The sequence below is a fragment of the Acipenser ruthenus genome, chromosome 10 (genome assembly GCF_902713425.1).
Source record: "Acipenser ruthenus chromosome 10, fAciRut3.2 maternal haplotype, whole genome shotgun sequence".
Taxonomy (NCBI): domain Eukaryota; kingdom Metazoa; phylum Chordata; class Actinopteri; order Acipenseriformes; family Acipenseridae; genus Acipenser; species Acipenser ruthenus.
In genome coordinates this window covers 23,038,723-23,061,292 of record NC_081198.1, presented here as the reverse complement: position 1 = coordinate 23,061,292, position 22,570 = coordinate 23,038,723, and the positions used below count along the sequence as shown (strand labels likewise).

At 49.0% G+C, this 22,570-nt stretch overlaps 4 non-coding genes and 3 pseudogenes across 4 annotated transcripts; all 7 read left to right on the top strand.

Moving 5' to 3' along the window:
- The first annotated feature begins 4,946 nt into the window (after nt 1–4,946).
- On the top strand, nt 4,947–5,137 carry LOC131739239 (U2 spliceosomal RNA). The gene has a single exon (XR_009330406.1). It is a non-coding gene; the product is annotated as a U2 spliceosomal RNA (small nuclear RNA).
- Nucleotides 5,138–5,720: 583 nt separating this feature from the next.
- On the top strand, nt 5,721–5,911 carry LOC131739141 (U2 spliceosomal RNA). Its single transcript, XR_009330308.1, has one exon. It is a non-coding gene; the product is annotated as a U2 spliceosomal RNA (small nuclear RNA).
- Nucleotides 5,912–12,964: 7,053 nt separating this feature from the next.
- LOC131738425 (U2 spliceosomal RNA) lies at nt 12,965–13,134 on the top strand (annotated as a pseudogene).
- Nucleotides 13,135–13,737: 603 nt separating this feature from the next.
- On the top strand, nt 13,738–13,928 carry LOC131739140 (U2 spliceosomal RNA). The gene has a single exon (XR_009330307.1). It is a non-coding gene; the product is annotated as a U2 spliceosomal RNA (small nuclear RNA).
- A 582-nt stretch (nt 13,929–14,510) lies between these two features.
- Nucleotides 14,511–14,716, top strand: LOC131738611 (U2 spliceosomal RNA; annotated as a pseudogene).
- Nucleotides 14,717–21,255: 6,539 nt separating this feature from the next.
- On the top strand, nt 21,256–21,418 carry LOC131738541 (U2 spliceosomal RNA; annotated as a pseudogene).
- Nucleotides 21,419–22,025: 607 nt separating this feature from the next.
- LOC131739138 (U2 spliceosomal RNA) lies at nt 22,026–22,216 on the top strand. Its single transcript, XR_009330305.1, has one exon. It is a non-coding gene; the product is annotated as a U2 spliceosomal RNA (small nuclear RNA).
- Nucleotides 22,217–22,570: the final 354 nt, after the last annotated feature.

Sequence of the window (22,570 nt, the reverse complement as noted above, 5' to 3'; positions counted from 1 at the left end):
CCCCCTCCCTTGTATGGGCAAAACCAGGGGCCCCCTAGAGGTCCTCCTAGATACAGCACTGGAGGACATGGGAATACCCCTGGACGCGGTAAGCCAGAAGTCTGCTAACAGCTCCAATTCAACAGACGGTAACAGCCAAAGAATGCTGTCTGTCATAACCCCCCCCAGGACAAAGCTGACCCACACGTTCCGAGGGGCCCTGAGCAAGTTCCACCAGACTTACCTTGTGGGGAGTTGAATAGCCCCAACAACTCCACGTACTGTGCATATAAAGACGGTGCCTTCTTGGACGAGGCAGCAGTGAGTACCTTCTCAGGGGTGATGGGAGTTGCAAATAAGCCCAAGCCCCCTCGAAGCAAGCGTAGAGCTAAGAGTAGGAAGAGTGTCCTGACCTCCCAATCATAGTCGCTATGGGGTGGACGCAGCGACTCCTTTTCTTGTTAGCTACCCTGATGGCCCTGATATGTGTGTCTGTTAATGTCAGGAGCATCAGGGAGACACAAAAAAGATTTGATGTACTAAACTATCTAGCTAACTTGAAAGCAGATCTCATCTTTCTGCAGGAGTGTGGTATTTCGTCGAGCCCTGATTATAGGGACCTGAAGGAGAGTTGGACCCTGGGGGACTCCTTCTGGTCGGGCTCCAACATAGCCAGAGCCGACGGAGTAGGTATCCTGTTTAAAAACCCTTTTATTACCTCCCGCAGCAGCAGGGAGGTAGAACCTGGTAGAATTCTGAGCGTGGATGTGACATACAACAACACTCCCCTCAGACTGGTCAATGTCTACGCACCCACTAACCAAAACGAAAGAGTTCAATTTTTTCCACAGCTGCGTCCACTCCTGCTGGGGAACGTACCCGTCATCGTGTCAGGTGACTTCAATTGTGCTCTGAGGGACGTAGACCGGAGCAGGCCACGCAACGACCGCTCTAGTAGAGTTTTGTCCTCCGTAATATCTGATTTCTCCCTGTGTGATGCAGGTAAGGACCTGGTGCCTCCCTTTACCTGGGTGAGCTCATCTGGGACCTCCTTCTCCCGTATAGATCTCGTCCTGCATACCAGCTCCCTTACGAAGACGGCAGTAGACACCCAGGCCGTCTTCTTCTCTGACCATAGGCTCCTGCAGGTAACATTGCAGGTCCCTCAGACCTCCCAGATGGGGTCAGGGGTCTGGAAATTAAACACCTCCTTACTCGATGACCCCTCCATAGCTGCAGCCTATAAGAGCAGGCTTGTTGAGTGGACCACTTTGCGTGACCTATTCAACTCCCCTATAGAGTGGTGGGAGATGGTCAAAATCAGAACTAAGGGTTATTTCAAAGCAGCAGGCAAGAGGAAAGCAAAAGAAAGGAGAGCCAAATATAAATACCTGAATGCTGCCCTCCAGCGTCTGAGCCTGCTTCAGCTTCGGGGTTTCCCTGTAAGCGACGAGATAGCCCAGACCAAGCTAGATCTTTCAGTGCTTTGTAGGGAGGAACAACGAAAGGTCATGCACAATGCAAAAGTGCAAAAAATGGAGGAAGACGAAAAGTGTACTCGCTTCTTCTTCCAGAAAACGAGGGAGAAGCGGCACTTGATGTCCTCCATGCTCGACAGCAGGGGGAGGATAGTAGAGGATAGTGAGGGAGTGAAAAAAGTGGTAGAGAACTTCTATAGGGACCTGTATAACATCAAAGCTACAGATGACACCCTGATAGAGTGGTTCCTGAGCCAGTTGGAGCCTGACTCAGTGCGGGACGAGGAGGAGGAGGAGAAGGACCCAGAACTCACGCTGGAGGAGCTCACCCAGGCGGTTAAGACCATGAACACCGGTAAGATGCCAGGTCCAGATGGCATCCCGGGTGAGTATTACCATCTTTTTTGGGACACGCTAAAAGTCCATTTAGCGGAGGTCTACAGAGCGGTCTACAGGGAGAAGCGGTTGGGCCCTTCTATGCGGGAGAGTGTAATTACTCTCCTTCATAAGAAAGGGGAAGTTAAAGATCTACGGAATTGGCGCCCAATCAGCCTCCTTTGCGTGGATTACAAGATACTAGCCAAAGCTCTGATGCTCCGGCTACAAGTACACCTCCCTTTGGTCATTGGCCCCGACCAGGCTTGTGGCGTCCCAGGGAGGTCCATCACAGATATTTTAATGTTAACAAGGGACATTCTGGCTTATTCTAGAGAACGGAACCATCCCCTCTGCCTGTTCAACCTTGACCAGGAGAAGGCGTTCGATAGGGTAAGCCATGAATATATGTACAAAGTGATGGACCAGATGAAATTCGCTCCTGGACTTAGGGAGTGGGTTAAAACCATATATACAAACATTAGTACCCGAGTCTTGGTGAACAGGCACCTGACTGGTAAAATATCTATCCAGTCAGGGGTCAGACAGGGTTGCCCACTATCCCCACTGCTATATGTCGTGTGCATTGAACCCCTCCTGCAGGCAATTCGTAGGGATACCAATATAACTGGTTTCCAGCTGCCTGGATCCAACGGGGTCCAGGTCAAAACAACAGCATATATGGACGATGTGTCACTCATTTGCACCAACACATCGTCGGTACCTCGGATTAGTAATATCCTTGAGAAGTACTGCACGGCGACCGGGGCAGTGATTAATAAGTCCAAGAGCTAAGTCTACGTGTCTAAAAATTGGCAGGTAGATAGGGAACTGTCGGACATGTACCCTGTCAAAAAGGACAAAATCAAGATTCTGGGCCTCATTTTCGAGAACAATAGCTCGGGGGCCCAGAGCTGGATGGCGGCCATTAACCAGGTCCGTAAAAAGATTGGCGGATGGAGCACAAGATCCTTAACAATGACGGGTAGAGTATTAATAACCAAGTCTATACTGTTCCCCATCCTCTCTTATGTAGGAAAAATCTTTCCCCCAGACAGGACCACCAAAAAAGTGGTGGACCGCATTATCCACCGCTTTATCTGGGGCAGCAAGATGGAGAGGGTAAAGCGAGCCACCCTGAGTAAAGCCGACAAGAAGGGAGGTAAGGGGGTCCCGGACGTTGTGCAGCTCACCCGAGTGCAGGGGCTCACGCAAACTATCAAGAACATCCAGGCCCTGGACAGGAAGGTATGTTACATGAATCGTTTCTATTTTGCCACCTGTCTCAGGGCCTTGGGCCTCTGCACTATTGATAACACCGTGCCGTACTCCTGGGACCCCCCATTGTATTATAGAACCTTAAGGGACACTATATATAAATTGGGCTTAGATAAAGCAAAATTGGCCTCCTGGGAATACAAGGCTGTAACTAAATATCTTGCCGGTTCCCAGGAAATTGAAAAAGTAGCTACTTTCTCCCTCACCCAAAGCCAAAAAATCTGGGAGAATGTGTCTCACAGCTGCCTCAGTAATGTCCAGAAGGATATAGCATGGAACACCGTCCACAGTGCACTCCCCACTCGAGCGTTCATGTTCAGGAGGGGACTAGCCCAAGTAGAAACATGCCCCTATGCAAAGTGCCGCAAGAGAGAAACACCAGCCCATATCTTCTGGGAGTGTGATGTGGCTGGCAGTGTCTGGCTCTCTGTCTCTGTCTTCCTAAACAGGTTTGCTGACACGGCCAAGATGACCGCTGAGACTGTGCTCTATGGGCCTGCGGGAGGAATCGATACCAGCACAGCTAAGTGCGTTTGGCGTGTCATCAATGTTGTCAAGCAGATCCTGTGGGAAGGCTGTAACGTCTGTGTCTATCACAAGCAGGAGCTAGACACTATCACCACGACCAGAAGGGCACAAACTCTTATCAAGGACTTTGTAATTCTGGACATCCGGACCCTCGGGAAGGACAAGGCCTGCGCGGAGTGGAGGATCGCCGGACTTCAGGACGTGAAGATGGAATAAAGGAAAAAACTGGAACCGCTAGCTCCTAGGAGCGGGACTACGGGGCACCGCTAAGCCTTTTATTTATTTTGTCATGCCAGCATTCCGCCCTTTTTAGCTGGCATGACCGTTTTTTCAACGGTGCCCTGGTTTTATGTAGTCTTTTTGTTTCAGTTTTATGGACTTTTATTTGATTTACGTTGAATGTTTTATTTGATTTTGTTTTGTTTTGTTTTATGTATCTTTAAGATTTTTAATGTAAACTATTAAAAGTTACATTTTAAGTGTTTTAAAATTTTAGAATTTTAACTCACTGTTCTATACACTGTCCCTTTTCCCCTGTCCCTGTTTTAGATCTAGTTTTATGTTCACTTTTGAACTTTTTTAGAGAGCACTCCCCGGCCCTCACAAACACTGTTTTTTTATAGATGGTTCTTTTTTTCCAGTCACTTTTAAAGCAGCACAGGTTTTTTTCATGTTGATTTTAATCTGTGTCTGTTTTAACCATGTACAAAGCACAATTGTCTTGGTGTTTTTAAATGTATTTTAAATGCTTTTAAAACAAAATGTATGTCTGTATGCATGAATGTCATCTTTAAAAGAAATGTTAAATGAATGAAAAAAACGAATGGGTGTAAATGTAAAAAATGTAAAATCTCTTTCTCTCTTTCTTTCTCTCTTTCTCTCTTTCTTTCTTTCTTGCTGTCTTTCTTTCTTTTATTCACATGTGGTGATGATGTAGACAGCAGCAGGTTGTTTCCTGGGAGCATGCAGCTAACCAGACAAGTGTGGTGGAACATGTCCCTATGCCAGGACCTTCTTAGCAAGCCAGCCAGCCAGCGAGGCACAGTTGTAGTTACCCAAGGCACCTTGCACAGCATAGCAGCTTGGCATGACTATTTGTAAGACGCACTCCGCCAGTTTATGTTTTGTTTTTGGTGTTATGTGTGTGTTTTTGCTTTGTTTTGTTTCCTCCTGCTTAAATTGCACATTTCCCCTCTGGAAGCAGCAGCCCGTTTTTTGGGGGTCTGCTTGTGCTTGGAATTTTGCACCCACCTTTGAATCCCCCTGTGCCGTCCGGGCTGGGGGGCCCCGGGCAAGGGCCAAGTCGCCATCGCTTCTCGGCCTTTTGGCTAAGATCAAGTGTAGTATCTGTTCTTATCAGTTTAATATCTGATAAGTCCCCTATCAGGGGACCATATATTAAATTGATTTTTGGAATCGGGAGATGGAACAGGGGCTTGCTCCGTCCACTCCACGCATCGGCCCGGTATTGCAGTACCTCCGGGAACGGTGCACACCTTTCTCTAACGTTGGTCAAAGTCAGATCTGGATCTCTCCTGTGAGCATTTTGTCTACCCCTGCTGGAGGGAGAGTGCCAGTGTTGATGCAAGTTTTCCCGCCGTTTTACTTCTTTTTTTTTTCTTTCTCTCTTTCTTTCTTTCTCTCTTTCTTTCTCTCTTTCTCTCTTTCTTTCTTGCTGTCTTTCTTTTATTCACATGTGGTGATGATGTAGACAGCAGCAGGTTGTTTCCTGGGAGCATGCAGCTAACCAGACAAGTGTGGTGGAACATGTCCCTATGCCAGGACCTTCTTAGCAAGCCAGCCAGCCAGCGAGGCACAGTTGTAGTTACCCAAGGCACCTTGCACAGCATAGCAGCTTGGCATGACTATTTGTAGGACGCACTCCGCCAGTTTATGTTTTGTTTTTGGTGTTATGTGTGTGTTTTTGCTTTGTTTTGTTTTCTCCTGCTTAAATTGCACATTTCCCCTCTGGAAGCAGCAGCCCGTTTTTTTGGGGTCTGCTTGTGCTTGAAATTTTGCACCCACCTTTGAATCCCCCTGTGCCGTCCGGGCTGGGGGGCCCCGGGCAAGGGCCAAGTCGCCATCGCTTCTCGGCCTTTTGGCTAAGATCAAGTGTAGTATCTGTTCTTATCAGTTTAATATCTGATACGTCCCCTATCAGGGGACCATATATTAAATTGATTTTTGGAATCGGGAGATGGAACAGGGGCTTGCTCCGTCCACTCCACGCATCGGCCCGGTATTGCAGTACCTCCGGGAACGGTGCACACCTTTCTCTAACGTTGGTCAAAGTCAGATCTGGATCTCTCATGTGAGCATTTTGTCTACCCCTGCTGGAGGGAGAGTGCCAGTGTTGATGCAAGTTTTCCCGCCGTTTTATTTCTTTTTTTTTCTTTCTCTCTTTCTTTCTTTCTCTTTCTTTCTCTCTTTCTTTCTTGCTGTCTTTCTTTCTTTTATTCACATGTGATGATGATGTAGACAGCAGCAGTTTGTTTCCTGGGAGCATGCAGCTAACCAGACAAGTGTGGTGGAACATGTCCCTATGCCAGGTCCTTCTTAGCCAGCCATATACTCTGGCTTCTCTTCAGTTCGAATAAATCTTTCTAAGACTAAGGCTTAGAGGGTAGTGGCATTGCCCGCTCCCTCCGAGGGTCTGTGAGAGGTTTGTTCGGGTGAGGAGGAACAGAATTTTTTTTATTTTTGACTGGCTTTCTTCAGCTCGGCAACTTTTTGGAAGACTAATGCTCAGTCTGGTTTTGGCTTGCCCAATCCAGGCCGAGGGTCTTTCAAGATTTTGTTGACTGTTGAGAGCAGTTTTTTCTTTTTCAGGCGGTTCCCGTTTTTTTCTTTTTCAGGCGGTTCCGGCTTTTCCAGACGTTCCTGGAGTTAGAGAGAAGGAGGACATACCATCCAGACGACCTTTGAGGACCCTTTGATGACCTAGACGACCTTTTCCCCAGCCCTTGATTGTAATCGAGATCCAGACCGAGAGAGCAGCAGGCGCCCAGCAGAGGGCGCCATCTGGGAGGAGCAGAGGGCGGCCCCGGACCCCGAGGAGGCGTCACAGCCACGATTCTTCCTACGTGGTCTCGGTGCCAAGCAGCGCCCCCTACTCCGCCAGGGAAGGACACCGTTCACCTGGGGAGGGGGTCCCTCTTGCAAGGCGACCATCTCCTCAGGGACTAAAGTAATAGTTCCTTCAACTGCCCAGATTTGCTGCTTACGTTGTCTCTTTTCCGTAGAGAGAGACAACCCGGACGTCCAGAGGCTTCTCCCACCCCAATCGGAGGAGCCAGCTGAAGGATGGCGTTCCGGCCAACCCAGGAAACCAGGAGGCACAATGCGGTGCGCTTCACAAGAAACAAGCAAGATGAAACGGAACCAGGACTGACGAGACTGGAGTTCAGCCGGACCATTCTTCAGAGGGGTATGGGTTTTTCCCCTTCTGACTTGAATTGTTTGGTGAAATTGCCAGGGCTTAAGGAAGTGTTTGAGGTCAGTTTTAGGAACCCCCAAAAGTTACAAGAAATGTGGTCCTTTTGGGGGGAGAATAAATATCTCGCTCCATACAAAGAATTTTGTGTGGATGCACTGACAGACAGAGAAATGAAAGTTGTTACTGTCCAATTTTTCAATGAGGCTGTTAGCGACTATGATATTACAACATGGCTTAACCGCTATGGGAGGGTGTCATCAGAAGTGAGGAAAATTACAGATGAAGATGGGGTTTGGACAGGAGCCAGAAAGTGGCTGGTACGCCTTAATGTTGATCCATCGGGCATTGGAGGCGTCCGCCACATTCCAAACTCCATAGTGTTAGGGCCCAACAGAGGGCTGGTATTCTATAATGGGATGCCAAAACTCTGCAGGAAATGTGGGGAATTAGGACACCTGACGGCCGCGTGTACTGTAGTCAAGTGCAGGAACTGCGGCGCCCCCCACGAGACCAGCCACTGCAGAGAAGAGAGGCAGTGCAATTTGTGTGGAAAGAAGGGGCACCTGTTTAAGGACTGGCCCTCTTCCTATGCCAACATGGCCAGAGCCAGCAAGGCAAACATGAACAAGCCTAGGCCTGAGCAGGAAGAGGGAGCAAGTAACAAAGATCAGTCCACATCACCACCAACAGTATCCAAGACCCAGACTCCAGCACCACCATCATCACCAGCACCCCCTCACCCCCCCGCCCCCGAGACATGTCCCATTTTACGAGGACCCCTTCCCCCAGCCCAGAGAGAGAGTACAACAGCCACTCCACTAGCTCCTCCAGTAGCTCCTCTGATGCAGAACACGAGTCAGGGAGGGAGCCCGGACCCAGCAGCGGCCCCCCCCTGAGTAGGGCCCTCTCAGCGCCAGCACTCCCCCTCGGCTCTCGTTATGACGCCATAAGGATTGAGTCCGTGGGGGAGGAAAGCAAAAGCGACAGTGAAAGTGAGAGTGAGAAGGAGGGGAAGGGAGTGAAGAACCAGCAGAGGGTGGGGAAAAGAAAGGGTAGAGACGAGGGGGGGAAAAGAAAGAAGATCAGGATCAAAGACAGCAAGTTGCAGGTGGCCCCCATAGATCCAAAACCAGCTAATGTCCACACAAAGTCCCCAGTCTTGCCCTCGCAGGCAGAGACGGAGGCGAGTGGGACGGCTACACTGCCGCCTAGTGGGCAGGTAGCAGCCAGCCAGGGCATCCCCAGCCAGCCTTCCCAGTCGTTGGCACAAACCCTAGCACACCTCGCAGAAGAGGTGTTCACTAATGCACCGAGGGAGAGGTCGGGGTCAACACCTTCCCTGACCAGCAGTACCTCTGTAGCAATGACCCTCTTCAAGCGAAGGGCCTCCCTTCAAAGCATCCTTGACCCCCTCCCTTGTATGGGCAAAACCAGGGGCCCCCTAGAGGTCCTCCTAGATACAGCACTGGAGGACATGGGAATACCCCTGGACGCGGTAAGCCAGAAGTCTGCTAACAGCTCCAATTCAACAGACGGTAACAGCCAAAGAATGCTGTCTGTCATAACCCCCCCCCAGGACAAAGCTGACCCACACGTTCCGAGGGGCCCTGAGCAAGTTCCACCAGACTTACCTTGTGGGGAGTTGAATAGCCCCAACAACTCCACGTACTGTGCATATAAAGACGGTGCCTTCTTGGACGAGGCAGCAGTGAGTACCTTCTCAGGGGTGATGGGAGTTGCAAATAAGCCCAAGCCCCCTCGAAGCAAGCGTAGAGCTAAGAGTAGGAAGAGTGTCCCGACCTCCCAATCATAGTCGCTATGGGGTGGACGCAGCGACTCCTTTTCTTGTTAGCTACCCTGATGGCCCTGATATGTGTGTCTGTTAATGTCAGGAGCATCAGGGAGACACAAAAAAGATTTGATGTACTAAACTATCTAGCTAACTTGAAAGCAGATCTCATCTTTCTGCAGGAGTGTGGTATTTCGTCGAGCCCTGATTATAGGGACCTGAAGGAGAGTTGGACCCTGGGGGACTCCTTCTGGTCGGGCTCCAACATAGCCAGAGCCGACGGAGTAGGTATCCTGTTTAAAAACACATTTATTACCTCCCGCAGCAGCAGGGAGGTAGAACCTGGTAGAATTCTGAGCGTGGATGTGACATACAACAACACTCCCCTCAGACTGGTCAATGTCTACGCACCCACTAACCAAAACGAAAGAGTTCAATTTTTTCCACAGCTGCGTCCACTCCTGCTGGGGAACGTACCCGTCATCGTGTCAGGTGACTTCAATTGTGCTCTGAGGGACGTAGACCGGAGCAGGCCACGCAACGACCGCTCTAGTAGAGTTTTGTCCTCCGTAATATCTGATTTCTCCCTGTGTGATGCAGGTAAGGACCTGGTGCCTCCCTTTACCTGGGTGAGCTCATCTGGGACCTCCTTCTCCCGTATAGATCTCGTCCTGCATACCAGCTCCCTTACGAAGACGGCAGTAGACACCCAGGCCGTCTTCTTCTCTGACCATAGGCTCCTGCAGGTAACATTGCAGGTCCCTCAGACCTCCCAGATGGGGTCAGGGGTTTGGAAATTAAACACCTCCTTACTCGATGACCCCTCCATAGCTGCAGCCTATAAGAGCAGGCTTGTTGAGTGGACCACTTTGCGTGACCTATTCAACTCCCCTATAGAGTGGTGGGAGATGGTCAAAATCAGAACTAAGGGTTATTTCATAGCAGCAGGCAAGAGGAAAGCAAAAGAAAGGAGGGCCAAATATAAACACCTGAATGCTGCCCTCCAGCATCTGAGCCTGCTTCAGCTTCGGGGGTTCCCTGTAAGCGACGAGATAGCCCAGACCAAGCTAGATCTTTCAGTGCTTTGTAGGGAGGAACAACGAAAGGTCATGCACAATGCAAAAGTGCAAAAAATGGAGGAAGACGAAAAGTGTACTCGCTTCTTCTTCCAGAAAACGAGGGAGAAGCGGCACTTGATGTCCTCCATGCTCGACAGCAGGGGGAGGATAGTAGAGGATAGTGAGGGAGTGAAAAAAGTGGTAGAGAACTTCTATAGGGACCTATATAACATCAAAGCTACAGATGACACCCTGATAGAGTGGTTCCTGAGCCAGTTGGAGCCTGACTCAGTGCGGGACGACGAGGAGGAGGAGAAGGACCCAGAACTCACGCTGGAGGAGCTCACCCAGGCGGTTAAGACCATGAACACCGGTAAGACGCCAGGTCCAGATGGCATCCCGGGTGAGTATTACCATCTTTTTTGGGACATGCTAAAAGTCCATTTAGCGGAGGTCTACAGAGCGGTCTACAGGGAGAAGCGGTTGGGCCCTTCTATGCGGGAGAGTGTAATTACTCTCCTTCATAAGAAAGGGGAAGTTAAAGATCTACGGAATTGGCGCCCAATCAGCCTCCTTTGCGTGGATTACAAGATACTAGCCAAAGCTCTGATGCTCCGGCTACAAGTACACCTCCCTTTGGTCATTGGCCCCGACCAGGCTTGTGGCGTCCCAGGGAGGTCCATCACGGATATTTTAATGTTAACAAGGGACATTCTGGCTTATTCTAGAGAACGGAACCATCCCCTCTGCCTGTTCAACCTTGACCAGGAGAAGGCGTTCGATAGGGTAAGCCATGAATATATGTACAAAGTGATGGACCAGATGAAATTCGCTCCTGGACTTAGGGAGTGGGTTAAAACCATATATACAAACATTAGTACCCGAGTCTTGGTGAACAGGCACCTGACTGGTAAAATATCTATCCAGTCAGGGGTCAGACAGGGTTGCCCACTATCCCCACTGCTATATGTCGTGTGCATTGAACCCCTCCTGCAGGCAATTCGTAGGGATACCAATATAACTGGTTTCCAGCTGCCTGGATCCAACAGGGTCCAGGTCAAAACAACAGCATATATGGACGATGTGTCACTCATTTGCACCAACACATCGTCGGTACCTCGGATTAGTAATATCCTTGAGAAGTACTGCACGGCGACCGGGGCAGTGATTAATAAGTCCAAGAGCGAAGTCTACGTGTCTAAAAATTGGCAGGTAGATAGGGAACTGTCGGACATGTACCCTGTCAAAAAGGACAAAATCAAGATTCTGGGCCTCATTTTCGAGAACAATAGCTCGGGGGCCCAGAGCTGGACGGCGGCCATTAACCAGGTCCGTAAAAAGATTGGCGGATGGAGCACAAGATCCTTAACAATGACGGGTAGAGTATTAATAACCAAGTCTATACTGTTCCCCATCCTCTCTTATGTAGGAAAAATCTTTCCCCCAGACAGGACCACCAAAAAAGTGGTGGACCGCATTATCCACCGCTTTATCTGGGGCAGCAAGATGGAGAGGGTAAAGCGAGCCACCCTGAGTAAAGCCGACAAGAAGGGAGGTAAGGGGGTCCCGGACGTTGTGCAGCTCACCCGAGTGCAGGGGCTCACGCAAACTATCAAGAACATCCAGGCCCTGGACAGGAATGTATGTTACATGAATCGTTTCTATTTTGCCACCTGTCTCAGGGCCTTGGGCCTCTGCACTATTGATAACACCGTGCCGTACTCCTGGGACCCCCCATTGTATTATAGAACCTTAAGGGACACTATATATAAATTGGGCTTAGATAAAGCAAAATTGGCCTCCTGGGAATACAAGGCTGTAACTAAATATCTTGCCGGTTCCCAGGAAATTGAAAAAGTAGCTACTTTCTCCCTCACCCAAAGCCAAAAAATCTGGGAGAATGTGTCTCACAGCTGCCTCAGTAATGTCCAGAAGGATATAGCATGGAACACCGTCCACAGTGCACTCCCCACTCGAGCGTTCATGTTCAGGAGGGGACTAGCCCAAGTAGAAACATGCCCCTATGCAAAGTGCCGCAAGAGAGAAACACCAGCCCATATCTTCTGGGAGTGTGATGTGGCTGGCAGTGTCTGGCTCTCTGTCTCTGTCTTCCTAAACAGGTTTGCTGACACGGCCAAGATGACCGCTGAGACTGTGCTCTATGGGCCTGCAGGAGGAATCGATACCAGCACAGCTAAGTGCGTTTGGCGTGTCATCAATGTTGTCAAGCAGATCCTGTGGGAAGGCCGTAACGTCTGTGTCTATCACAAGCAGGAGCTAGACACTATCACCACGACCAGAAGGGCACAAACTCTTATCAAGGACTTTGTAATTCTGGACATCCGGACCCTCGGGAAGGACAAGGCCTGCGCGGAGTGGAGGATCGCCGGACTTCAGGACGTGAAGATGGAATAAAGGAAAAAACTGGAACCGCTAGCTCCTAGGAGCGGGACTACGGGGCACCGCTAAGCCTTTTATTTATTTTGTCATGCCAGCATTCCGCCCTTTTTAGCTGGCATGACCGTTTTTTCAACGGTGCCCTGGTTTTATGTAGTCTTTTTGTTTCAGTTTTATGGACTTTTATTTGATTTACGTTGAATGTTTTATTTGATTTTGTTTAGTTTTATGTATCTTTAAGATTTTTAATGTAAACTATTAAAAGTTACATTTTAAGTGTTTTAAAATTTTAGAATTTTAACTCACTGTTCTATACACTGTCCCTTTTCCCCTGTCCCTGTTTTAGATCTAGTTTTATGTTCACTTTTGAACTTTTTTAGAGAGCACTCCCCGGCCCTCACAAACACTGGTTTTTTATAGATGGTTCTTTTTTTCCAGTCACTTTTAAAGCAGCACAGGTTTTTTTCATGTTGATTTTAATCTGTGTCTGTTTTAACCATGTACAAAGCACAATTGTCTTGGTGTTTTTAAATGTATTTTAAATGCTTTTAAAACAAAATGTATGTCTGTATGCATGAATGTCATCTTTAAAAGAAATGTAAAATGAATGAAAAAAACGAATGGGTGTAAATGTAAAAAATGTAAAATCTCAATAAAGGAGTATCTGTTCTTATCAGTTTAATATCTGATACGTCCCCTATCAGGGGACCATATATTAAATTGATTTTTGGAATCGGGTGATGGAACAGGGGCTTGCTCCGTCCACTCCACGCATCGGCCCGGTATTGCAGTACCTCCGGGAACGGTGCACACCTTTCTCTAACGTTGGTCAAAGTCAGATCTGGATCTCTCCTGTGAGCATTTTGTCTACCCCTGCTGGAGGGAGAGTGCCAGTGTTGATGCAAGTTTTCCCGCTGTTTTACTTCTTTTTTTTTTCTTTCTCTCTCTCTTTCTTTCTTTCTCTCTTTCTTTCTCTCTTTCTCTCTTTCTTTCTCTCTTTCTTTCTTGCTGTCTTTCTTTCTTTTATTCACATGTGGTGATGATGTAGACAGCAGCAGTTTGTTTCCTGGGAGCATGCAGCTAACCAGACAAGTGTGGTGGAACATGTCCCTATGCCAGGACCTTCTTAGCAAGCCAGCCAGCCAGCGAGGCACAGTTGTAGTTACCCAAGGCACCTTGCACAGCATAGCAGCTTGGCATGACTATTTGTAAGACGCACTCCGCCAGTTTATGTTTTGTTTTTGGTGTTATGTGTGTGTTTTTGCTTTGTTTTGTTTTCTCCTGCTTAAATTGCACATTTCCCCTCTGGAAGCAGCAGCCCGTTTTTTTGGGGTCTGCTTGTGCTTGAAATTTTGCACCTACCTTTGAATCCCCCTGTGCCGTCCGGGCTGGGGGGCCCCGGGCAAGGGCCAAGTCGCCATCGCTTCTCGGCCTTTTGGCTAAGATCAAGTGTAGTATCTGTTCTTATCAGTTTAATATCTGATACGTCCCCTATCAGGGGACCATATATTAAATTGATTTTTGGAATCGGGAGATGGAACAGGGGCTTGCTCCGTCCACTCCACGCATCGGCCCGGTATTGCAGTACCTCCGGGAACGGTGCACACCTTTCTCTAACGTTGGTCAAAGTCAGATCTGGATCTCTCATGTGAGCATTTTGTCTACCCCTGATGGAGGGAGAGTGCCAGTGTTGATGCAAGTTTTCCCGCCGTTTTATTTCTTTTTTTTTCTTTCTCTCTTTCTTTCTCTCTTTCTCTCTTTCTTTCTCTCTTTCTTTCTTGCTGTCTTTCTTTCTTTTATTCACATGTGGTGATGATGTAGACAGCAGCAGTTTGTTTCCTGGGAGCATGCAGCTAACCAGACAAGTGTGGTGGAACATGTCCCTATGCCAGGACCTTCTTAGCAAGCCAGCCAGCCAGCGAGGCACAGTTGTAGTTACCCAAGGCACCTTGCACAGCATAGCAGCTTGGCATGACTATTTGTAAGACGCACTCCGCCAGTTTATGTTTTGTTTTTGGTGTTATGTGTGTGTTTTTGCTTTGTTTTGTTTTCTCCTGCTTAAATTGCACATTTCCCCTCTGGAAGCAGCAGCCCGTTTTTTTGGGGTCTGCTTGTGCTTGAAATTTTGCACCCACCTTTGAATCCCCCTGTGCCGTCCGGGCTGGGGGGCCCCGGGCAAGGGCCAAGTCGCCATCGCTTCTCGGCCTTTTGGCTAAGATCAAGTGTAGTATCTGTTCTTATCAGTTTAATATGATAGGGTCTGTGAGAGGTTTGTTCGGGTGAGGAGGAACAGAATTTTTTTTTATTTTTGACTGGCTTTCTTCAGCTCGGCAACTTTTTGGAAGACTAATGCTCAGTCTGGTTTTGGCTTGCCCAATCCAGGCCGAGGGTCTTTCAAGATTTTGTTGACTGTTGAGAGCAGTTTTTTCTTTTTCAGGCGGTTCCAGTTTTTTTCTTTTTCAGGCGGTTCCGGCTTTTCCAGACGTTCCTGGAGTTAGAGAGAAGGAGGACCTACCATCCAGACGACCTTTGAGGACCCTTTGATGACCTAGACGACCTCATCCCCAGCCTTTGATTGTAATCGAGATCCAGACCGAGAGAGCAGCAGGCGCCCAGCAGAGGGCGCCATCTGGGAGGAGCAGAGGGCGGCCCCGGACCCCGAGGAGGCGTCACAGCCACGATTCTTCCTACGTGGTCTCGGTGCCAAGCAGCGCCCCCTACTCCGCCAGGGAAGGACACCGTTCACCTGGGGAGGGGGTCCCTCTTGCGAGGCGACCATCTCCTCAGGGACTAAAGTAATAGTTCCTTCAACTGCCCAGATTTGCTGCTTACGTTGTCTCTTTTTCGTAGAGAGAGACAACCCGGACGTCCAGAGGCTTCTCCCACCCCAATCGGAGGAGCCAGCTGAAGGATGGCGTTCCGGCCAACCCAGGAGACCAGGAGGCACAATGCGGTGCGCTTCACAAGGACCCAGCAAGAGGAAACGGAACCAGGACTGACGAGACTGGAGTTCAGCCGGACCATTCTTCAGAGGGGTATGGGTTTTTCCCCTTCTGACTTGAATTGTTTGGTGAAATTGCCAGGGCTTAAGGAAGTGTTTTGAGATCAGTTTTAGGAACCCCCAAAAGTTACAAGAAATGTGGTCCTTTTGGGGGGAGAATAAATATCTCGCTCCATACAAAGAATTTTGTGTGGATGCTCTGACAGACAGAGAAATGAAAGTTGTTACTGTCCAATTTTTCAATGAGGCTGTTAGCGACTATGATATTACAACATGGCTTAACCGCTATGGGAGGGTGTCATCAGAAGGGAGGAAAATTACAGACGAAGATGGGGTTTGGACAGGAGCCAGAAAGTGGCTGGTACGCCTTAATGTTGATCCATCGGGCATTGGAGGCGTCCGCCACATTCCAAACTCCATAGTGTTAGGGCCCAACAGAGGGCTGGTATTCTATAATGGGATGCCAAAACTCTGCAGGAAATGTGGGGAATTAGGACACCTGGCGGCCGCGTGTACTGTAGTCAAGTGCAGGAACTGCGGCGCCCCCCACGAGACCAGCCACTGCAGAGAAGAGAGGCAGTGCAATTTGTGTGGAAAGAAGGGGCACCTGTTTAAGGACTGCCCCTCTTCCTATGCCAACATGGCCAGAGCCAGCAAGGCAAATACGAACAAGCCTAGGCCTGAGCAGGAAGAGGGAGCAAGTAACAAAGATCAGTCCACATCACCACCAACAGTATCCAAGACCCAGACTCCAGCACCACCATCATCACCAGCACCCCCTCACCCCCCCGCCCCCGAGACATGTCCCGTTTTACGAGGACCCCTTCCCCCAGCCCAGAGAGAGAGTACAACAGCCACTCCACTAGCTCCTCCAGTAGCTCCTCTGATGCAGAACACGAGTCAGGGAGGGAGCCCGGACCCAGCAGCGGCCCCCCCCTGAGTAGGGCCCTCTCAGCGCCAGCACTCCCCCTCGGCTCTCGTTATGACGCCATAAGGATTGAGTCCGTGGGGGAGGAAAGCAAAAGCGACAGTGAAAGTGAGAGTGAGAAGGAGGGGAAGGGAGTGAAGAACCAGCAGAGGGTGGGGAAAAGAAAGGGTAGAGACGAGGGGGGGAAAAGAAAGAAGATCAGGATCAAAGACAGCAAGTTGCAGGTGGCCCCCATAGATCCAAAACCAGCTAATGTCCACACAAAGTCCCCAGTCTTGCCCTCGCAGGCAGAGACGGAGGCGAGTGGGACGGCTACACTGCCGCCTAGTGGGCAGGTAGCAGCCAGCCAGGGCATCCCCAGCCAGCCTTCCCAGTCGTTGGCACAAACCCTAGCACACCTTGCAGAAGAGGTGTTCACTAATGCACCGAGGGAGAGGTCGGGGTCAACACCTTCCCTGACCAGCAGTACCTCTGTAGCAATGACCCTCTTCAAGCGAAGGGCCTCCCTTCAAAGCATCCTTGACCCCCTCCCTTGTATGGGCAAAACCAGGGGCCCCCTAGAGGTCCTCCTAGATACAGCACTGGAGGACATGGGAATACCCCTGGACGCGGTAAGCCAGAAGTCTGCTAACAGCTCCAATTCAACAGACGGTAACAGCCAAAGAATGCTGTCTGTCATAACCCCCCCCCAGGACAAAGCTGACCCACACGTTCCGAGGGGCCCTGAGCAAGTTCCACCAGACTTACCTTGTGGGGAGTTGAATAGCCCCAACAACTCCACGTACTGTGCATATAAAGACGGTGCCTTCTTGGACGAGGCAGCAGTGAGTACCTTCTCAGGGGTGATGGGAGTTGCAAATAAGCCCAAGCCCCCTCGAAGCAAGCGTAGAGCTAAGAGTAGGAAGAGTGTCCCGACCTCCCAATCATAGTCGCTATGGGGTGGACGCAGCGACTCCTTTTCTTGTTAGCTACCCTGATGGCCCTGATATGTGTGTCTGTTAATGTCAGGAGCATCAGGGAGACACAAAAAAGATTTGATGTACTAAACTATCTAGCTAACTTGAAAGCAGATCTCATCTTTCTGCAGGAGTGTGGTATTTCGTCGAGCCCTGATTATAGGGACCTGAAGGAGAGTTGGACCCTGGGGGACTCCTTCTGGTCGGGCTCCAACATAGCCAGAGCCGACGGAGTAGGTATCCTGTTTAAAAACACATTTATTACCTCCCGCAGCAGCAGGGAGGTAGAACCTGGTAGAATTCTGAGCGTGGATGTGACATACAACAACACTCCCCTCAGACTGGTCAATGTCTACGCACCCACTAACCAAAACGAAAGAGTTCAATTTTTTCCACAGCTGCGTCCACTCCTGCTGGGGAACGTACCCGTCATCGTGTCAGGTGACTTCAATTGTGCTCTGAGGGACGTAGACCGGAGCAGGCCACGCAACGACCGCTCTAGTAGAGTTTTGTCCTCCGTAATATCTGATTTCTCCCTGTGTGATGCAGGTAAGGACCTGGTGCCTCCCTTTACCTGGGTGAGCTCATCTGGGACCTCCTTCTCCCGTATAGATCTCGTCCTGCATACCAGCTCCCTTACGAAGACGGCAGTAGACACCCAGGCCGTCTTCTTCTCTGACCATAGGCTCCTGCAGGTAACATTGCAGGTCCCTCAGACCTCCCAGATGGGGTCAGGGGTCTGGAAATTAAACACCTCCTTACTCGATGACCCCTCCATAGCTGCAGCCTATAAGAGCAGGCTTGTTGAGTGGACCACTTTGCGTGACCTATTCAACTCCCCTATAGAGTGGTGGGAGATGGTCAAAATGAGAACTAAGGGTTATTTCATAGCAGCAGGCAAGAGGAAAGCAAAAGAAAGGAGGGCCAAATATAAACACCTGAATGCTGCCCTCCAGCGTCTGAGCCTGCTTCAGCTTCGGGGGTTCCCTGTAAGCGACGAGATAGCCCAGACCAAGCTAGATCTTTCAGTGCTTTGTAGGGAGGAACAACGAAAGGTCATGCACAATGCAAAAGTGCAAAAAATGGAGGAAGACGAAAAGTGTACTCGCTTCTTCTTCCAGAAAACGAGGGAGAAGCGGCACTTGATGTCCTCCATGCTCGACAGCAGGGGGAGGATAGTAGAGGATAGTGAGGGAGTGAAAAAAGTGGTAGAGAACTTCTATAGGGACCTGTATAACATCAAAGCTACAGATGACACCCTGATAGAGTGGTTCCTGAGCCAGTTGGAGCCTGACTCAGTGCGGGACGACGAGGAGGAGGAGAAGGACCCAGAACTCACGCTGGAGGAGCTCACCCAGGCGGTTAAGACCATGAACACCGGTAAGACGCCAGGTCCAGATGGCATCCCGGGTGAGTATTACCATCTTTTTTGGGACACGCTAAAAGTCCATTTAGCGGAGGTCTACAGAGCGGTCTACAGGGAGAAGCGGTTGGGCCCTTCTATGCGGGAGAGTGTAATTACTCTCCTTCATAAGAAAGGGGAAGTTAAAGATCTACGGAATTGGCGCCCAATCAGCCTCCTTTGCGTGGATTACAAGATACTAGCCAAAGCTCTGATGCTCCGGCTACAAGTACACCTCCCTTTGGTCATTGGCCCCGACCAGGCTTGTGGCGTCCCAGGGAGGTCCATCACGGATATTTTAATGTTAACAAGGGACATTCTGGCTTATTCTAGAGAACGGAACCATCCCCTCTGCCTGTTCAACCTTGACCAGGAGAAGGCGTTCGATAGGGTAAGCCATGAATATATGTACAAAGTGATGGACCAGATGAAATTCGCTCCTGGACTTAGGGAGTGGGTTAAAACCATATATACAAACATTAGTACCCGAGTCTTGGTGAACAGGCACCTGACTGGTAAAATATCTATCCAGTCAGGGGTCAGACAGGGTTGCCCACTATCCCCACTGCTATATGTCGTGTGCATTGAACCCCTCCTGCAGGCAATTCGTAGGGATACCAATATAACTGGTTTCCAGCTGCCTGGATCCAACGGGGTCCAGGTCAAAACAACAGCATATATGGACGATGTGTCACTCATTTGCACCAACACATCGTCGGTACCTCGGATTAGTAATATCCTTGAGAAGTACTGCACGGCGACCGGGGCAGTGATTAATAAGTCCAAGAGCGAAGTCTACGTGTCTAAAAATTGGCAGGTAGATAGGGAACTGTCGGACATGTACCCTGTCAAAAAGGACAAAATCAAGATTCTGGGCCTCATTTTCGAGAACAATAGCTCGGGGGCCCAGAGCTGGACGGCGGCCATTAACCAGGTCCGTAAAAAGATTGGCGGATGGAGCACAAGATCCTTAACAATGACGGGTAGAGTATTAATAACCAAGTCTATACTGTTCCCCATCCTCTCTTATGTAGGAAAAATCTTTCCCCCAGACAGGACCACCAAAAAAGTGGTGGACCGCATTATCCACCGCTTTATCTGGGGAAGCAAGATGGAGAGGGTAAAGCGAGCCACTCTGAGTAAAGCCGACAAGAAGGGAGGTAAGGGGGTCCCGGACGTTGTGCAGCTCACCCGAGTGCAGGGGCTCACGCAAACTATCAAGAACATCCAGGCCCTGGACAGGAAGGTATGTTACATGAATCGTTTCTATTTTGCCACCTGTCTCAGGGCCTTGGGCCTCTGCACTATTGATAACACCGTGCCGTACTCCTGGGACCCCCCATTGTATTATAGAACCTTAAGGGACACTATATATAAATTGGGCTTAGATAAAGCAAAATTGGCCTCCTGGGAATACAAGGCTGTAACTAAATATCTTGCCGGTTCCCAGGAAATTGAAAAAGTAGCTACTTTCTCCCTCACCCAAAGCCAAAAAATCTGGGAGAATGTGTCTCACAGCTGCCTCAGTAATGTCCAGAAGGATATAGCATGGAACACCGTCCACAGTGCACTCCCCACTCGAGCGTTCATGTTCAGGAGGGGACTAGCCCAAGTAGAAACATGCCCCTATGCAAAGTGCCGCAAGAGAGAAACACCAGCCCATATCTTCTGGGAGTGTGATGTGGCTGGCAGTGTCTGGCTCTCTGTCTCTGTCTTCCTAAACAGGTTTGCTGACACGGCCAAGATGACCGCTGAGACTGTGCTCTATGGGCCTGCGGGAGGAATCACTACCAGCACAGCTAAGTGCGTTTGGCGTGTCATCAATGTTGTCAAGCAGATCCTGTGGGAAGGCCGTAACGTCTGTGTCTATCACAAGCAGGAGCTAGACACTATCACCACGACCAGAAGGGCACAAACTCTTATCAAGGACTTTGTAATTCTGGACATCCGGACCCTCGGGAAGGACAAGGCCTGCGCAGAGTGGAGGATCGCCGGACTTCAGGACGTGAAGATGGAATAAAGGAAAAAACTGGAACCGCTAGCTCCTAGGAGCGGGACTACGGGGCACCGCTAAGCCTTTTATTTATTTTGTCATGCCAGCATTCCGCCCTTTTTAGCTGGCATGACCGTTTTTCAACGGTGCCCTGGTTTTATGTAGTCTTTTGTTTCAGTTTTATGGACTTTTATTTGATTTACGTTGAATGTTTTATTTGATTTTGTTTTGTTTTGTTTTATGTATCTTTAAGATTTTTAATGTAAACTATTAAAAGTTACATTTTAAGTGTTTTAAAATTTTAGAATTTTAACTCACTGTTTTATACACTGTCCCTTTTCCCCTGTCCCTGTTTTAGATCTAGTTTTATGTTCACTTTTGAACCTTTTAGAGAGCACTCCCCGGCCCTCACAAGCACTGGTTTTTTATAGATGGTTCTTTTTTTCCAGTCACTTTTAAAACAGCACAGGTTTTTTTCATGTTGATTTTAATCTGTGTCTGTTTTAACCATGTACAAAGCACAATTGTCTTGGTGTTTTTAAATGTATTTTAAATGCTTTTAAAACAAAATGTATGTCTGTATGCATGAATGTCATCTTTAAAAGAAATGTAAAATGAATGAAAAAACGAATGGGTGTAAATGTAAAAAAATGTAAAATCTCAATAAAAGAGTATTATCAGTTTAATATCTGATACGTCCCCTATCAGGGGACCATATATTAAATTGATTTTTGGAATCGGGAGATGGAACAGGGGCTTGCTCCGTCCACTCCACGCATCGGCCCGGTATTGCAGTACCTCCGGGAACGGTGCACACCTTTCTCTAACGTTGGTCAAAGTCAGATCTGGATCTCTCCTGTGAGCATTTTGTCTACCCCTGCTGGAGGGAGAGTGCCAGTGTTGATGCAAGTTTTCCCGCCGTTTTACTTCTTTTTTTTTTCTTTCTATCTTTCTTTCTTTCTTTCTCTCTTTCTTTCTCTCTTTCTCTCTTTCTTTCTCTCTTTCTTTCTTGCTGTCTTTCTTTCTTTTATTCACATGTGGTGATGATGTAGACAGCAGCAGGTTGTTCCCTGGGAGCATGCAGCTAACCAGACAAGTGTGGTGGAACATGTCCCTATGCCAGGTCCTTCTTAGCCAGCCAGCCAGCCAGCCAGCGAGGCACAGTTGTAGTTACCCAAGGCACCTTGCACAGCATAGCAGCTTGGCATGACTATTTGTAAGACGCACTCCGCCAGTTTATGTTTTGTTTTTGGTGTTATGTGTGTGTTTTTGCTTTGTTTTGTTTTCTCCTGCTTAAATTGCACATTTCCCCTCTGGAAGCAGCAGCCCGTTTTTTGGGGGTCTGCTTGTGCTTGGAATTTTGCACCCACCTTTGAATCCCCCTGTGCCGTCCGGGCTGGGGGGCCCCGGGCAAGGGCCAAGTCGCCATCGCTTCTCGGCCTTTTGGCTAAGATCAAGTGTAGTATCTGTTCTTATCAGTTTAATATCTGATACGTCCCCTATCAGGGGACCATATATTAAATTGATTTTTGGAATCGGGAGATGGAACAGGGGCTTGCTCCGTCCACTCCACGCATCGGCCCGGTATTGCAGTACCTCCGGGAACGGTGCACACCTTTCTCTAACGTTGGTCAAAGTCAGATCTGGATCTCTCCTGTGAGCATTTTGTCTACCCCTGCTGGAGGGAGAGTGCCAGTGTTGATGCAAGTTTTCCCGCCGTTTTACTTCTTTTTTTTTCTTTCTCTCTTTCTTTCTTTCTCTCTTTCTTTCTCTCTTTCTTTCTTGCTGTCTTTCTTTCTTTTATTCACATGTGTTGATGATGTAGACAGCAGCAGGTTGTTTCCTGGGAGCATGCAGCTAACCAGACAAGTGTGGTGGAACATGTCCCTATGCCAGGACCTTCTTAGCAAGCCAGCCAGCCAGCGAGGCACAGTTGTAGTTACCCAAGGCACCTTGCACAGCATAGCAGCTT